We start from the raw sequence: 13,888 nt of genomic DNA, 5'->3' as shown, positions 1-13,888 counted from the left end.
TCGCATACAAGACGCACAAAATGGGGGTTAAGAAACCGCACAGCGTCCAGTGAGGTAGCCACCTCACCAATCATCCCTGCACCGAACAGGGATGGGTCGTTCACTGTGCCAGGAACGTTACCTGGCTGAACGCTCGATGGCAGGCTGGGAAGCCACTGACCCACGACCTGCGACCAGGGGGATCAGCCCGAGACCCAGCCCGCATGATCCTCTTCATCAGAAGAACTAACTAATGCTGACAAAAAGAACAGCTAAGTAAAGGTAGAGAGAAAACTCAAACAAAAAATCAAAAAAGAAGAAAGAGTCTGGGGCACAAAGCCCCAGCACAGAGAGAGCCAGCCACTCCTGACAAGCTAGACATTGAAACTGAGATATGGTTGCAGGAAGTAGGAGGGTATTGACTGAGGGGACCACCCCTTGAGGGTGGGATATGTTAAAAGCTTTAATGTTAACATATTCTGTTGCCTAGCTACTCCTTCGGAGCAAAGTCTAATACCCCATATGTGACGAATATGAAGAGGCAGCGACTGTCGGAGGACGTAAGAGAAAAGTTATTTTTTGTCACAATTTTCTGGAAATATATACCGTATATACTCGAGTATAAGCCGAGTTTTTCAGCATGTTTTTTCATGCTGAAAATGCACCCCTCGGCTTATACTCGAGTCACTGAGTGTCTTTTTAAAAAATGGCGCCGCTCGGCGCCGACGTGTCACTGCGCATGTGCCGCATGCCCGGAAATAGCCGAACGTGTTCGGCTTTTCCCGAGCATCGGTGGCGCATTTGCGGTGACGTATGGCGGCGCCGGGTGGCGCGATTTTTAAATCGAAGACGGCGCCTCACCGACAGGTAAGTGAGATGCCTCCGCAGCCCCTGTATTTCCTCATGCAGTGCTGCGGGCATGGTACAGACATTCTCCTGTACCATGCCCGCAGCACTGCATCTCCTGTGCCATGCCTGTAATTACTGTGCCATGCCTATACCTACTGTGCCATGCCTATACATACTGTGCCATGCCTGTACATACTGTGCCATGCCTATACATACTGTGCCATGCCTCTAATTACTGTGCCATGCCTCTAATTACTGTGCCATGCCTATACCTACTGTGCCATGCCTATACATACTGTGCCATGCCTGTACTTACTGTGCCATGCCTATACCATCACCTGTACTATGCCTATACCATCACCTGTGCCATGCCTGTACCATGACCTGTGCCATGCCTGTACCATGACCTGTGCCATGCCTGTATCATGACCTGTGCCATGCCTGTACTGTGACCTGTGCCATGCCTGTACTGTGACCCGTGCCATGCATGTACCATGACCTGTGCCATGCCTATACCTTCACCTGTGCCATGCCTGTACCATCACCTGTGCCCTGACCTGTGCCATGCCCTTACCATGACCTGTGCAATGCCTGTACTATGACCTGCGCTATCTCCTGTACCATGCACGCAGCCCCTGTTTTGTGTCTCGTGGTGGTCCAGTTGGGTCCAGTAGCTGCAGCATTTCCCACCCTAGGCTTATACTCGAGTCAATAAGTTTTCCCACTTTTTTGTGGCAAAAGTAGGGGTCTCGGCTTATATTCGGGTCGGCTTATACTCGAGTATATACGGTATATAATTTTTTTTTTTTTTAGTCAGTGTCCCTGATCACTGCCACACCAGATAAGGTCTCTGATCGTCGCTTCACCATTTAAAGTGTCCCTGATAATTAGATACATAATTTATGCCCCTAGATGGCCTGAAGGTTCTTTGTGTAAAAAAAAAAAAAAAAATACATTTTAATTTTCTATTCCTGCATTTCCTACAAAACGTGTGGTAAAAAATTACATTTTAACCACTTCAGCCCCGGAAGGTTTTATCCCCTTAATGACTAGGCCATTTTTTTGCGATTCGGCACTGCGTTACCTTAACGGACAATTGTGCCGTTGTGCAACACTGTATCCAAAGAAAATTGATGTATTTTTTTCCCCCAGAAATAGAGCTTTCTTTTGGTGGTATTTAATCACCTGTGCGATTTCTTTTTTTTTTCCTCTCACTATAAACAAAAAAATGAGCAGCCATTCCTAAAAAAAAAATATATTATATATATATATTTCTCACATTCTGCTATAGAACATTCCCAATAAAAAAAAAATGTAAGAATCAAAATTTTTATCATTTTAGGCCAATTTGTATTCTGCTACTTATTTTTGGTAATAAAAATCCCAATAAGTGTATTTTGATTTGTTTGCGCAAAGTTTATTGCGTCTACAAACGAGGGGAAAGATGGCTTTTATTTATTTATTTATTTTTTTACTAGTAATGGCGCCGATTATCAATTAGCGGGACTGTGACATTGCGGCAGACAGATTGGACCCTTAACTGACATTTTTGGGGGGACCAGTGATATTACTACAGTAATCAATGTTAAAATTTGGCGCTGTTACTGTAATAACGACACTGGCAGGGAAGGGGTTAACTCAGGGGCGATCAAAGGGTTAATTGTATGCCTAGGGGGTTTTCTAACTGTGAGGGTCATGGGCTTGTGGAATCGACACAGTGACCTGTGATCCTAAATAAAAGAATCGCAGGCACTCTGTGCTGATTCCTGAGATAACAACGGTCTGCTGTGTTTACAACAGCAGACCGTCGCTCTCTCTCCACGGGGAGCGATCGCGGGTGCCCAGCAGCAATCATGGCCGCCGGCCCCATGAGTCGGAACATTAAAAAAAAAAAAAAAAAACACCCCACAAAAAACACATTTTATTTAATTTCTTATTTTTGCATACTGTCACCAGAGCAGTGCAGTGTTACCATCAATGCAAAAAGGGGAAAACAAGGGCCACATATGCTGAGACAAAAACAGAACTTGTAAGAACCAAAAAGGATTTTGCTTCTGGGACTTTCATGGGTTGTGTCTTACCATAGCAAGACTTCAGTGCTCTGGGTGAGGTGATCAGGATTTTTTTTTTTTTTGTACACTTGATTGCTGGAGTCACAAATATTGCTGCTGTGTGCTCTAGAGTGTACACGAGTGTCCGATGCAGAACGTACAGTTATGTCCACCTGCATTGGTGCCGTTCCTATTCAGCTGTTAATATACAGTAATCAGAGGAAAGGTGGTTAACATATAATCCACACAAAGTAGTAAATTCTGCAGATGATGGAATCCAGTGCGTTAAAGCAAATACCAGTACAATACTTACATCTGCATCTTCAAAACAAAAATTAAAGATTCTACACTATTATTCAACTAATTGTGCATTATCAAATTTAGCCTAATTAAACTCACATATCCTTCACTTGAATATATGGTAAAATAAAAGGCTGCAATTTGACTATCATATGCAACAGAAATTAATATCACAAAATGAGAACAAGCAGGTACAGTATCTCACAAAAGTGAGTACACCCCTCACATTTCTGTAAATATTTTATTATATCTTTTCATGTGACAACACTGAAGAAATGACACTTTGCTACAATGTAAAGGAGTGAGTGTACAGCTTGTATAACAGCGTAAATTTGCTGTCCCCTCAAAATAACAACACACAGCCATTAATGTCTAAACCACTGTCAACAAAACTGAGTACACCCCTAAGTGAAAATGTTCAAATTTGGCCCAAAGTGTCAATATTTTGTGTGGCCACCATTATTTTCCACCACTGCCTTAACCCTCTTGAGCATGGAGTTCAGCAGAGCTTCACAGGTTGCCACTCAAGCCCTTTTCCACTCCTGACGACATCACAAAGGTGGTGGATGTTAGAGACCTTGCGCTCCTCCACCTTCTGTTTGAGAATGCCTCACAGATGCTCAATAGGGTTTAGGTCTGGAGACATGCTTGTCAATCATCTTTACCCTCAGCTTCTTTATCAAAGCAGTGGTTGTCTTGGACGTGTGTTTGGGGTTGTTATGTTGGAATACTGCCCTGCGGCCCAGTCACCAAAGGGGAGGGGATCATGCTCTGCTTCAGTATGTCGCAGTACGTGCTGGCATTCATGATTCTCTCAATGAACTGTAGCTGCCCAGTTCCTGCAGCACTCATACAGTCCAAGACCATGACACTCCCACCACTGTGCTTAAGTGTAGGCAAGACACACTTGTCTTTGTACTCCTCACCTGGTTGCCGCCATACATGCTTGAACCATCTGAACCAAATAATTGATCTTGGTCTCATCAGACCACAGGACATGGTTCCAGTAATCCATGTCCTTAGCCTGCTTGTCTTCAGCAAAATGTTTGCGGGCTTTCTTGTGCATCATCTTCAGAAGAGGTTCCTTCTGGGACAACAGTCATGCAGACCAATTTGATGCAGTGTGCGGCGTATGGTCTGTGCATTGACAGGCTGACCCACCACCCCTTTAACCTCTGCAGCAATGCTGGCAGCACTATTTCCCAAAGACAACCTCTGGATATGACGCAGAGCACATGTACTCAACTTCTTTGGTCGACCATGGCGAGGCCTGTTCTGAGTGGAACCTGTCCTGTTTAACTGCTGTATGGACTTGGCCACGGTGCTGCAGCTCAATTTCAGGGTCTTGGCAATCTTCTTATAGCCTAGGCCATCTTTATGTAGAGCAACAATTCTTTTTTCAGATCCTCAAGAGAATTCTTTGCCATGAGGTGCCATGTTGAACTTCCAGTGACCAGTATGAGAGAGTGAGAGCAATAATAAATTTAACACACCTACTCCCCATTCCCACCTGAGACCTTTTAACACTAACGAGTCACATGACACCGGGGAGGGAAAATGACTAATTGGGCCCAATGTGGACATTTTCACCTAGGGGTGTACTCACTTTTGTTGCCAGCGGTTTAGACTTTAATGGCTGTGTATTGAGCTATTTTGAGGGGACAGTAAATTTACACAAGCTGTACACTCACTACTTTACATTGTAGCAAAGTGTCATTTCTTCAGTGTTGTCACATGAAAAGATAGAAAAAAAGACTTTCAAAAATCTGAGGAGTGTACTCACTTTTGTGAGATACTGTATGCTTTGTTTTTTTCAGCAGACAAGTACGCGAAACAGGAGCTTCAGGTCTCATCTCCACTGAATCAACGATGAAGGCATACATCCTGAGAATCCTTAGAACTATTTCTAATAAGCCTGTATACAAAAAAGGATACAATGACCAATGGCTTGTCAAAAAGAACATATCCGTGGACATGTTTTAAGGCTTTTGCTGCTGCATCTTCATTGGGAAAGCCAATAAAAGCTTGCCCCTTCATTCTCCCTTCTTTCATCAAACGAATATCAAACCTGTTAGGTAAAAAAAAAAAAAATATATCAGCTTACTGAGCACAAAAAATAAAGCTTGCATAAAGAATTAATGAAAAAATATCCAGAGTAGTGGCATTTCAGAACAGTACATGTGCCCACGCTGGCAGGACCCATTTCAAACGTTTCTCCCCCCTCAGCCAGCCTTTAAGTACTTAACCTGAGCCTAATCCAATCTGCTGCAGCTCCTACCCAATTTCTCTTCTCACATGAGACTCAGCAGCAGGAGCCATTTACTCCTACTGCGATCAGTTAAATCCTGAAAAAAGGAAGTGGGGGGCGGGGCAGAGCTGCGCACACAGGCCGGGCTCAGGATCAAGCTGGCATGTCTACCCCCATAGCAAACAGTTTGCTATGGAGGGCAAACGGAGAAGAGGAAGAGCGGACCGCGCCAGCAGGGGACCTCAGAAGAGGTGGTTTGACATGTTCGTTATTAGTTAATTGCAGACCACATAACCTAGTTATACGGAGGCAGAGTGTCTCTCCTGCGCTGGATCATAGTTACATAGTTTGTGAGGTTGAAAAAAAGACATCAGTCCATCCAGTTCAACCTATGATGTGTGTGTGTGTGTTTGCGGTTAACCGTATATTGTATACCCATGTATGTTGTGGTCTTTAAGGTGCCCATCTAATAGTTTTTTGAAACTATTGATGCTCCCTGCTGATACGACTGCTTGTGGAAGAGAATTCCACATCCTTACTGCTCTGACAGTGAAGAACCCCTTACGTATTTTAAGGTTAAACAGTTTTTCCTCTAGTTTTAGTGAGCGGCCACGTGTCTTATTGTATTCCCTTTCTCTACAAATGTGTTCCTTATGCTAGGGTCGCCAGTACAGTAATTGTACATTGATATCATATCCCCCCTCAAGCATCTCTTCTCCAGAGAGAAAAAGTTCAGTGCTTGTAGTCTTTCCTCATAGCTGATGCCCTCCATTCCCCTAATTATTTTTGTTGCCCTTCTCTGGACTCTCTCCAGTTCCAGCACATCTTTCCTGAGGACCGGTGCCCAGAACTGGACAGCATACTCCAGATGTGGCCGGACCAGAGTCTTGTAGAGTGGGAGAATAATCTCCATTTCTGGAGTGAATCCCCTTTTTTATGCATGCCAGTATTCTGTTGGCTTTGCTTGCAGCGGCTTGGCATTGCATACCACTGCCAAGCCTGTTGTCTACCAGTACCCCCAGGTCCTTTTCCATCTTAGATTCACCCAGAGGTTTCCCCCCCAGTGAGTAACTTGCTTTCGTGTTTCTGGCACCCAGGTGCATTACTTTACATTTTTCAAAATTAAACCTCATCTGCCATGTAGTTGCCCACCCCATTATTTTGTTCAGGTCCGCTTGTAAGGTTTCCACATCCTGCATAGAAGATATTGGCATGCTTAGTTTAGTATCATCCGCAAATACTGAGATTGTACTAGATATTCCCTCCTCTAGATCATTTATGTATAAATTAATCAGGATTGGTCCAAGGACAGAACCTTGGGGGACCCCACTTTCCACACCTGCCCAATCCGAGTGCTCCCCATTAATCACCTCCCTCTGGACTCTCCCTGGAGCCAGTTCTCTATCCAGGTACTCACCTTATGGTCCATACCTACATTCCTTAGTTTGTACAGTAAGCGTTTGTGAGGAACGGTGTCAAAGGCCTTTGCAAAGTCCAGATACACCACATCCACAGGCTTACCTTTATCTAGGTGGCAGCTCACTTCATCGTAGAAGGTTAATAGATTGGTTTGGCAAGAACGATTTTTCATGAATCCATGCTGATTACTACTAATAATACAGTTTTCATTACTAAAGTCTTGTTTGTATGTGGTCCCTTAACCTCCCCTCCAAAGTCTTGCAGACTACTGATGTTAGGCTGACCGGCCTATAGTTACCCGGGATATATCTCAGCCCTTTTCTAAATATTGGTACCACGTTGGCTTTTTTCCAATCAGCTGGCACCATACCCGTCTGTAGACTATCCTTAAAGATCAAGAATAATGGTCTGGCAATCACCTGGCTGAGCTCTTTAAGAACCCTCGGGTGCAAGCCATCCGGTCCCGGTGATTTATGTTAAGTTTTTCTAGTTTAGTTCTAAGTCTATCTTCTGTTAGCCATGGCGGTACTTCCTGAGGTGTATTATTTAGTTTAGCATTACAAGCTGGGTTAGTGTAGCCCCCCCAATTCTTATGTGAAGACTGAAGAGAAGAAATTATTTATTTAACACTTTCGCCTTCTCTCTGTCCTCTGTGGCCAGATTTCCTTTGTCTTTTATGGGGCGCCAATGTGTTCTGGCCTCGCTTTCTTACTGTTTATATACTTAAAGAATTTCTTGGGGTTCTTTTTACTCTCTTCCGCTATATGTCTCTCGTGTTATATTTTAGCCGCCTTGATTTCACCTTTACATTTCTTAGTACACTCTTTGTAATGCTTGAATGCTGCCAATGACCCCTCAGCCTTGTATTTTTTGAAGGCCCTTTCTTTAGTATTAATATGCATTTTTAGGTTTGAGTTTAGCCACCCAGGGTTTAGTTTTGCTCTTTTAAATGTATTTCCCTTTGGAATGCACTGGCCAATCCCTTTGTTTAGTATGCTCTTGAAGCATTTTTCCTCCGTGTTCTTTGTTCCCAGGGTTCTATCCCATTTGATATTTTCTAGCAAAAAGCGCAGTTTTGGGAAATTGGCTCTTTTGAAATTCAGTGTCCTTATATTACTCTTGTGTTTCCTATTACTATAATTAATACTGAAACTAATTGACCTATGGTCACTGTTTCCTAAGTTGCCCCGTATTTCTACAAGTATTTAGATCAAGTACCGCATTGTTTCTTGTCGGTGCGTTCACCATCTGACCCATAAAATTGTCCTGCAAAACATTTAGGAACTGCAGAGCCTTGGCTGAATGCGCACGTTTCCTTCTGCCCAGTCTATATCTGGATAATTAAAGTCCCCCATTATAATGACATTTCCCATCCTTGCTGCCAATCCTATCTGTAAAAGAAGGTCTGCCTCCCCCTCCTCCCTCTGGTTGGGGGGCCTATAGCATACGCCCAAATATTACCTTCCCTATAGTGCCTTCCCTTTTAAGTTCTACCCATAGGGATTTTGCCTGTCCATAGCTCCATTATTAATATCATCCCTCATATTTACCTGTACACTGTTCTTAATATACAGAAATACCCCTCCCCCTTTTTACCCTCTCTAGCTCTGCGATAAAGGGAATACCCCTGAATGGTCGCCATCCAATCATGAGAGTTGTCGAACCAAGTCTCTGTTATCCCCACAAAATCTAAGTCCTCCTCAAACATCAGCAGCTCCAGCTCTCCCATCTAGTTGGCCAGGCTTCTGGCATTGGTATACAAACCTCGTAATTTTGTACCTAGTATGCGATCCGGCACTTCCGGGTAGGGGGCGTGGGTACATGTGAGCCTCCGGTGACCTGGCTGTGCTGTGATTAGACACAGCACAAGCCAATCAAAGGGTGCTGGCCAATGGATGACTGCCAACACCTGTGGATCGACAACGAGAAGTACAGGACAGGGCTCGGTCTATGTAAACAAGTTGAACACTGACTTCACAGGTTTAGTGCTTTGGTTCAATTGATGCGTTTCTGTTGCTGACAGCAGCACACGCTAAAGAAGGCTGGTCTTCTGCTCATTTGACATGGAAGACCTGCTCATACGGTTAACCAAAGCCTCTGACCACTTGAAGGTGTCATTACCCACTGGTACCATAAAAAAGGCCAGAATGACAAAATACTCAAAATCTGGATGTGTACTGTTAAGTAGGCCACAAGGCATTTACTACTTTGTCATATCAAATCTAGTAACTGCAACTTACATATTCTTTTCGGTTTCAGATGAAAAGTTGATGAATTTCCCAAATATAAACTTGAGCTCCTGTTGGAAAAGAAGTGCAATATGTAGGTAAATGGAGCACATGATGACAGAAACACAGACCGCAATCTGCATGTGATCATTACCTTTTCAGTGACTTGTTTTGCTAAATTTTTCACATACAGTCTGCAGTTTGGCTCTCCCGGCTCATAACCCTTGATCACAGAAAGCTGGCGCATTTCTACATCCAGGAATAAACAAGGTTTTAAAGAAGTTATCGATTATTTCGCAATCAAACTTTTCATGTACGACATATTAGTGTTAATCACTAGTCCAAGGTCATTTTGAAAATTTTCACATACATGTTATAATTCGTTTTTTTGCAAGAAAAATAATTGGAACCATGAACTCCTATTTGCCTTATTCCTTAAGTGACAAAATTCATTCCACTGCAGTGGAAATTAAGCAGCCAACAACAAATTCACAGTCAGATGCACATAAATGGCTTTTCTTGCTTCCTGTTAGTGGAGCTGCAAGATTTCCCGGCTATGCTGGAGCCCAGTCAGCACTAAGCCTCACTCCTTGTAGTTCTGTATTTGCTAGCTGAGACATGTGCTGCACCTTTAGTCTACATAATTAGGGAATGGAAATGCGCAGCTCATAACCACAGAAGGAAGAAATATAAGCACTCCCTCCAACTCAACTTGACAGCAGTATTGTTATTTTAAAGCCACAAATATAATTTTATTATTTTTCTAATGGCCTTATAAAGAAACCTACATCCATTTCCAAAACTACTCTTGAATGGCACAATTTTTCTAGAAGGTATGTATAGATTTCTCCCCTGTGAGGTTTTATTTATTGCTACTATCTACAAATGTTACCACAATGAGAGACTGGGCATAATTCTTGGGAGACTATGGGTCATCTACAAAGAAAACTTGCCTTCTTTTGAAATTCTCTTTTTCCCCAATTCCCTCCTGGAAATAAATTCTTTTGGCAAATCATCTTCCTCATCTCCATCATCATCGTCATCATCCTTAGATACTTGAGTGGGATAGATCTTTCCAAATCCTGGCATCTCTTCACTTTCCTGTAAAACAGTCTTTGCCTCTACTTGTGGAACAGGGGCTGTGAAAAAAAAAAAAAAAAATTGGATTTTTTTAGATTACTACTTTCTGTAAAAATAAACAATTCCACCAACAATAATTGCAGGTGCTATTATTATAATTTACCTAATTACAGTACAGATAAAAAGGGACAAAGTTTAAAACATTTGTAGGCCAGTGAATGCATTATGGCAAATAGCATTAATGCAGAACTTCAGTCTCAGTCAACATTAACTAATTTTAATTATTATACTGCTAGCAGTAGTAAATTGATAGGAAGATATTTTTTTGTATTTACTTTTTTACATTTCTTCGGTTACTTTGTGGTTTTCAGGCCTAGGTAAATTATGTCATACATCCCAGGAGTCATCAGGAGGGGCTCTCTCAGCTAAGCACACCTGCATGCCTGAGCTAAGGACTGATAGATTACAGGAAGTAAATGCTACATGAATCATCTCCCCCTACTAAAGATAGCCAAAACCAGAAATGCTAGGGGGTGTTTATCAAAGTGAGTTCTCAGAAAAAGAAAGCATGGAGACACTGGTGGATGGGTTATAGCTTGCTCTGAATATTAGAAATGAATCAAACAGCGTTTTTGATTTATGGTGCTCAGATGCAGTGTAGTTCTGCTTTGTGAACATGTATTCCACTTAAATAAACACAGTCCATTGTCAATTTACAATTGCAAGAAATTGCTTGGTACAAACCTATTAATTTACAGATTTTACAGGGAATAGTGTGTTGTCAACTAACCCATACAATACATTTTTACTGCAGGGTTTACCTAAATTATCCTAATTTGGACATAAATCCTAAACTGCCTGCAAGTGCCAATAACTCCACCTTTTTTAGGTTAACGTTCATGTTACACCTTAAACATGGGTGTAACAAGAAACATGGTCCCAAAAGGTGGACTTAGCCTTTAACCTTTAAAAAGATCATTGAGAGAACTGGATCCTGGGCCCAGGCTGATCAAGGGGATTTCTTCCCAAATTGAGATTAAAGGCTAACACCCAGAACTAATCCCTACTCAGTTATTCAAATGACAGTAAACAGTGGAGGCAGAGGGGGCTTGGCTTGACACGCAGCATTGATGGCAGCTTAGAGAAATGATCTAAGTGACAGTGGTATGCCCACTTTAACATTTGCAGAAATTGGATTTTAAGAAAAACCTATCACAGTTGATGAACTTATGTTGGCAATAAAGAGTCCAAAACTGGGAAAGAGCCCTGGCCCTGATGGCTTCACGGCTCACTATTATCACATCACCCTTATTTCCAAGCCAGCTAAAAACCCTACCGATTGCGCCAGCTATAGGCCAATTTCAATGCTAAATGTGGACATAAAAAAACTGGTGAAAATCTTGGCCAATAGACTGACAGAATCTATGCCCAAGCTCATTGGCCCAGAGCAGGTGGGATTTATGCCTGGACAGGAAGCTCACGATCATGTTGTGAAGGCCCTAAACCCGATTTATAGCGCTCATGAAAGATAAAATGGGATTTTTGATTTACCGTAAAATCCATTTCTCTGATGTTCATTGACTAACACAGCTCCTGATTCTTCTTAACCATTGGGTTACACTGCCCCCTACAGGAGTAGGACTCTAGGCAGGAAAAAGCCCGGCTACGCCTATGGGCAGTCCCAGGGGGTGTACACCCACTCTCAGCTACAGGCACTCATTTCTGATACAAGCAAGGTCAAAAGAAAGCAAACTCCAGAGGGGTGGGTGCTGTGTCAGTCAATGAACATCAGAGAAATGGATTTAACAGTAAGTCCAAAATCCCATTTTCTCTTTCATTCATTGACAGACACATCTTCTGATTCTTCGGGGACGTCCTAAAGCAGTGTTAAACGTGAGGGGTGGGAAAAAAAGCAGAAAGAAATTCCCAAGGCTAACTAAAGCCAACCAGATAACATTGAGCTCAACCATAAAAAAACTGGAGCTCACCTGAAAAAAACAATACAACCTCAAAGAGGACCAGGTCCCCTAAACAGCAGCCAGCAAAACCTTGCAGCAAAAAAAGCATCCGCAGATGCCAACACATCCACTTTATACAAATTTTATAAAAGCGTGCACCGACGACCAGGTGGCTGCCTTACAAACCTGCGTCACTGAAGCTTGATAAAAGGAAGCCCAGGAGACACCAAGTGCCCTAATAGAGTGCTCCTTGACAGGGAAAGGAGGAACCTGACCCCTGATGCAATAGGTCTGAACCACCCTCTGTCTGATCCATCTGGAAATGGTTGCAGAAGAAGCAGACAACTCTTTAAGTCAAGTCTGTCCGTGAGCACAAAATAGAGAGTCTGACTTCCTAAAAGACTCCGTAGCTGCCAGGTACACCCCTAATTGCCTGGACCACATCCAAGGCATGCAAGGGGATTTCCTTCGGATGTTTGGCCTGGGACACAGGGAAGGCAACACAATGTCTTCATGCAAATGACAGTTAAGAGCCACGTTAGGAAGGAATGATGGACAGGGGCGAAGCACCACCTTATCCTTGTAAATCACCAATAAGGTGAATGACAGAATAACGCCGCCAGTTCTGACACCCTGAGCGCAGAGGTGATAGCCACAAAAAAAAAAGTCACCTTCTGGGGCAGCGCAAGCAGGGAAACCTCCAAAATATTTTCAAAGGGAGGCTTCTGTAGAGCGGAAATCACCACATTAAGATCCCAGGGTGGCAATGGAGCCCGCATTGAAGGGCTCCATTGCCATTGTATTGCAGGAACACCCTGAAGAAAGGTACGCACCAGGGAGTGCGAGGCCAAATGTCGTTTGAAAAAGACTGCCAAAACCGATACCTGGCCCTTGATGGTATTCAAGGCCAATTTATGTTCAATCCCCCGTTGAAGGAAGGTTAAGATCTGAGCCACTGAGAAGGAGAGAGGATAAAGCCCAAGAGACTCACACCACACAATGTACGTCTTCCACGTATGATGGTAGATCTTCCTAGAAGTAGATTTCCTAGCTTTCAACGCGTAGGAACCTCCGACTCAGATAAACCTCCATCCTTCAGCACCTGGTGTTTAACAGCCAAGTCGTCAAAGCCAGACACTGAAGCAGGATGGAAGATCGGTCCTTGAGACTGCAGATCCTCCCTGAGAGGAAGTCCCCAAGGAGCATCGGCGACCAGCCGTACCCGATCGGCGTACCAAGACCGGCGAGGTCAGTCTGGACGGAATCCCTTTCAGCTTTGATCCTTACATAGTTACATAGTTAGTGAGGTTGAAAAAAGACAACAGTCCATCCAGTTCAACCTATGATGTGTGTGTGTGTTTGCTTTTAACCATACATTGTATACCCCTGTATGTTGTGGTCTCTAAGGTGCCCATCTAATAGTTTTTTGAAACTATCAATGCTCCCTGCTGATACGACTGCTTGTGGAAGAGAATTCCACATCCTTACTGCTCTCACAGTGAAGAACCCCTTACGCATTTTAAGGTTAAACCGCCTTTCCTCTAGTTTTAGTGAGTGGCCACGTGTCTTATTGTATTCCCTTACTCTGAATAGTTTGTTCCTTATGCTAGGGTCACCAGTACAGTATTTGTATATTGATATCATATCCCCCCTCAATCTTCTCTTCTCCAGAGAGAACAGGTTCAGTACTTGTAGCCTCTCCTCATAGCTGATGTCCTCCATTCCCCTAATTATTTTTGTCGCCCTTCTCTGGACTCTTTCCAGTTCCAGCACATC

The 13,888-nt window shown here is 43.2% G+C and overlaps 1 pseudogene across 1 annotated transcript in view; it reads right to left on the bottom strand.

The window, feature by feature from the left end:
* Nucleotides 1-13,888, bottom strand: part of LOC309562031 (RNA-binding region-containing protein 3-like) — a 126,971-nt pseudogene that overhangs the window by 25,786 nt on the left and 87,297 nt on the right. Inside the window, exons 10-13 of the transcript XR_014226212.1 lie at nt 10,028-10,213; nt 9,229-9,323; nt 9,087-9,145; nt 5,115-5,247 (exon numbers count right to left, since the gene is read on the bottom strand). The product of XR_014226212.1 is annotated as an RNA-binding region-containing protein 3-like (transcript). The remainder of the gene's footprint in view (nt 1-5,114; nt 5,248-9,086; nt 9,146-9,228; nt 9,324-10,027; nt 10,214-13,888) is intronic.

This window comes from Pelophylax lessonae (genome assembly GCF_965119305.1).
Source record: "Pelophylax lessonae genome assembly, chromosome: 8".
Classification (NCBI taxonomy): Eukaryota; Metazoa; Chordata; class Amphibia; order Anura; family Ranidae; genus Pelophylax; species Pelophylax lessonae.
This window is presented reverse-complemented; position numbering and strand designations above follow the sequence as displayed.